Genomic DNA, 4,699 nt, shown 5'->3' with positions numbered 1-4,699 from the left:
TGAATATGCTGTCTAGGTTGGTCATAACTTTTCTTCCAAGGAGTGAGCGTCTTTTAATTTCATGGCTGCAGTCACCATCTGCAGTAATTTTGGAGCCCCCAAAAATAAAGTCTGACACTGTTCCCACTGTTTCCCCATCTGTTTCCCATGAAGTGATGGGACCGGATGCCATGATCTTCGTTTTGTGAATGTTGAGCTTTAAGCCAACTTTTTCACTCTCTTTCACTTTCATCAAGAGGCTTACTTACAAAAATATTTTGGTTTCGCTTTGCTAAACATAGTGGAAACTATAAGATGAAACATGATAACTCTTTAATACCATCATAATTATAAACTGAATATAAACCTCTGGTGTAAGATCATCAAAGAAACTAAGTAACTGAGGGTTTCAATGGTGTCCTGATGAATCAAATTAGTTTAGAACTGGATCTAGAAATTCACTTTATTTCTTCCTGCAGTATCCGTTTAGAGAAAAAAATATTTTATATGTGTTCAGTTCAGTTCAGTCAGTTCAGTTGCTCAGTCGTGTCCAACTCTTTGCAACCCCATGAATCACAGCACGCCAGGCCTCCCTGTCCATCACCAACTCCCAGAGTTCACTCAGACTCACGTCCATCCAGTCGGTGATGCCATCCAGCCATCTCATCCTCGGTCGTCCCCTTCTCCTCCTGCCCCCAATCCCTCCCAGCATCAGAGTCTTTTCCAATGAGTCAACTCTTTGCATGAGATGGCCAAAGTACTGGAGTTTCAACTATAGCATCATTCCTTCCAAAGAACACCCAGGGCTGATCTCCTTTAGAAAGGACTGGTTGGATCTCCTTGCAGTCCAAGGGACTCTCAAGAGTCCTTTCCAACACCACAGTTCAAAAGCATCAATTCTTTGGCTCTCAGCTTTGTTCACAGTCCATTTATATGTGTGCAATTACACAAATAATTGAAATCTTGTTGGATAACATGTGACTTCAGAAATGAAATCAGAGACAGTTAATGAAGAAAAAAAGGTATTGGTTAGTAATGTACCATTGAAAAACTGATATATTCCAAAGTATGAAGGTGAAGGAGATTGTTTCAGCAGTAAAGAAACATTAAAAATAATTAAGAGTAAACAAATTAATAAATAGTTGCTATATTTAATAAATTTATTAATTTCATAAATTTAGCAAGAGAAATAATAACAGATAAAATAATTAAGTGGAGAGTCCATTTAAGTTTCATTATATGTCTGATTTGACAGGAGGAAGATGATGGAGACTCAGGGTCACAATAAATCATACTAAAAAATCATTTAACTGTCTTGATACGATCAATTTTCTTCAAGTGTGAAGAATAAAAGTTCGGCCTTTTCTAAAGTTGTTACAGCATTCATGGGGGAAAATACAAAACTAGAAATCTAATTAATCTCATGCTTGCATAACACAGAAGAGTGAGGGCAAATGCCTTAGAGATTTAACTCCCAACTGTCACTAAGTAAAAATTAAGTGTGATCTGTCTATACTGTTCACCTGCCAAAGGCAAGCACAGGAGAACTTGCTCATTGCAGGTAGGTTTCTAAGTTGCCAAAATAAGAAACTTAAATTTAATAAGAACCTTAAATTTTAAAAACTAAGGAATCAAATATTTAGAGACTTGTAAATAAACACTTTATTTACTTATTCCTTTGGTTAGTAATCATAATCTAATGGAAAAAACATTATATTTTTAAAAATTAATTAATTTATTTTAATTGGAGGCTAATTACTTTACAATATTGTGGTGGTTTTGCCATACACTGATATGAATCAGCCATGGGTGTACATCTGTCCCCCATTGTATTTCTTATTAAAGCAGGACAAATCAGATTCATTTTGATTAGCAAACAACTTTACATATGTATATCATAAGGGGAAAAGTTGGATTTTTTTAAGCACTGTGAAAAGATATAACAAAGATTTAAGATTTTTTTGAATATTTTAACAGTAAAAAGTGTCATATTGTTCATGTTGTGTGTGCTCAATTAGTCATGTCTGACTCTTTGTGACTACAAGGACTGTAGCCCAACAGTCTCCTCTGTCCATGGGATTTTCCCAGCAAGAATACTAGAGTGGGTTGCTATTTCCTTCTCCAGGGGATCTTCCTGAGCCTCAGATTGAACCTGTGTCTCCTGTATTGCAGGCAAATTCTTTGCCACTGTGCATAATGACTTATTACAATACTTCAATCCATAAAAACCACATACCACATTTACTCAAGTCTGAAGCAAAATCAGTTCATCATTCCTACTCCAAATCTCATATATCAACAGAGTGCATGCACACACAAGCACTCACGTGCACATGCATATAAACATACACACAAATAGAAGCTTATATCAAATATATGTTTGTTACTTTGTCCCATCTATTTTTAATGAACAACCCAGGTTAAAATCTAAAGGGATGAAAATGAATTAGCTAAAGTTTTTTGGTTTCTGCTTGTTTCTAGAATTTTTCTTTATTTGGTCAAGAGACATGTCCTTTGGCACCAGACTGCTCCTGCACATAAGTAATAATAATGTGGCAAAGCAGTAAAATATTTCTAGAGATAATTTTACTAAAATATATCTAATGCTCAATATCTACATTAAAAAGTAGAGCAGAGACAATAATACCATATTGTTCATTCTTTCAAAATCAGAGATAGTTCGTTCTGTCATTAGGAATCCGCCTGCAGTTCAGGAGATTGGGGTTCTATCCCTGATTTGGGAAGACGCCCTGGAGAAGGAAATGACAACCCGCTTCTGTGTCCTTGCCTGGTAAATCCCATGGACAGAGGAGGCTGGTAGGCTTCAACATTGAGTTGAAAGAGCCAGACAAGTCTTAGCAATTGAACAAGAAAACGAACAAATAAACACATTATGATTCTTAAGTACTCAAGAAGTGTAATCACTTGTATTCTTAGTTGGATAGGTATCTTTAAAATATAAGGTTGAATACTCCAACCTTGTCTTTAATTAAAGTGTTACTTTCATATTATGTTTGACATGCAACGAACTGTCAGTAAAGCACTGATTGCTAAGATAAAGCAGTGAAGTTTCCAACTAGTCACATACATCATAGATGACATCCACATTTAGAGTCAGACTTTTTCAAAACTCCTATCCCACACTTAACCTTTTAAAATCAAATAGTGGGGAAATTGCATGGGTTATTTTCTCAGAATAAAATGTACTGGAATTAATTTTATCTGATTTACAGATAATATTTTGCTCAAAAAGAGTGAAAACTTTGATCTGTCATTGTCTCAGTCATTTCTGGAGCATTTTTACAAAAACAATAAAGAAGAATGGATGGAGAAAATTGCACTTCCTTGAGAGAATTCCTTCTCTTGGGAATTAGTAGTAGCTCTGCAGTCAAAGTGACCCTATTTACCACATTTCTGGTTGTTTATCTCATTACTCTTGTTGCAAATCTCAGGATGACCATTTTAGTTAGAACAGACCCCCAGCTGCGCACATCCATGTACTTTTTCCTCAGCCACCTCTCCTTCAGTGACCTCTGCTATTCCACAGTCATTGGACTCAGGATGCCCACAGGCTTCCTCATCAAGAACAAATCAATCCCCTTCTATGGCTGTGCTCTGCAATTCCTGATCTGTACCTTTGCAGATTCTGTGTCTACTGTTGGCGATCATGGCCTACGGTCGGTACATAGCTATTAGCAACCCCTTGCTTTATACAGTCAAGATGTCTGGCAAGGTGTGCTCCCTGCTGATGGCTGGGGTTTATATGGTGAGTTATGGATGCTTCGATAAATGCAATATTAACTTTCTGCTTATGTTTCTGTGGGTCAAATGAAACTAACCATTTCTTCTGTGATGTTCCTCCTCTCCTCTTGCAATCTTGCTCAGATACACAGGTCAATGAATTAGTGACATTTATCATTTTTGGCTTCATTGAACTGATCACCCTCTCAGGTCTTTTTGTGTCTTACTGTTATATCATCCTAGCAGTGATAAAGATCCACTCTGCTGAGGGGAGGTTCAAGGCTTTCTCCACCTGTACCTCCCACCTAACTGCTTTGGCAATTTTCCAGGGAACTCTGCTCTTCATGTATTTCAGGCCAAGGTCTTCCTACTCTCTAAACGAAGACAAAATGACCTCCTTGTTTTATACCCTTGTGAGTCCCATGTTAAATCCTCTGATTTACAGCTTACAGAACAAAGATGTGAAAGAGGCTCTGATGAAATTTAAAAATAAAAAACAGTTCCATTGAAAATTTGCTCGTATACATCTTCCTCCCAATGTTACACAATAATTTATGAAAATCAAAATTGGTTTGACTAATGTTGTATGATTTGTTTATATTTATACTGTCTTCCAATCCTAGCAATATGTATGATTTCCTAAATGCCACAGGTTTCATTTTATATCTTAAACTTCTGTTTAATACTCCTTATTTGTGGAAAATTTTCAGACTCTTTGTCAAATTTGTGTTTCTTCAGTCTTAATTTTTAAAATGTTCCTGAAAGTTAGTGTTTTCTAAGTTGCTGCTGCACTGTATGTGGGCTTTATTTCATCGTGACTCCATCTGCTTTTCTACTAATGAATCTTGCCATATAATGGAAGTGAGCAATGTCAATTAAATAGTTATTAAAATTATTTCTAACAGACTGTAATTATGACATAATATAAAAAGCCTTGCTGTTGGTCAGTCAGTCACTGTGTCCAACTCTTTGTGACCCC

At 36.3% G+C, this 4,699-nt stretch overlaps 1 pseudogene; it reads left to right on the top strand.

Moving 5' to 3' along the window:
• The first annotated feature begins 3,285 nt into the window (after positions 1-3,285).
• Positions 3,286-4,229, top strand: LOC138097587 (olfactory receptor-like protein OLF2; annotated as a pseudogene).
• The last annotated feature ends 470 nt before the right edge of the window (positions 4,230-4,699 follow it).

The sequence above is a fragment of the Capricornis sumatraensis genome, chromosome 21, assembly GCF_032405125.1.
Source record: "Capricornis sumatraensis isolate serow.1 chromosome 21, serow.2, whole genome shotgun sequence".
NCBI lineage: Eukaryota > Metazoa > Chordata > Mammalia > Artiodactyla > Bovidae > Capricornis > Capricornis sumatraensis.
Note: the sequence above shows the minus strand (reverse complement) of the source record. Positions and strands in the feature narration are given on the sequence as shown.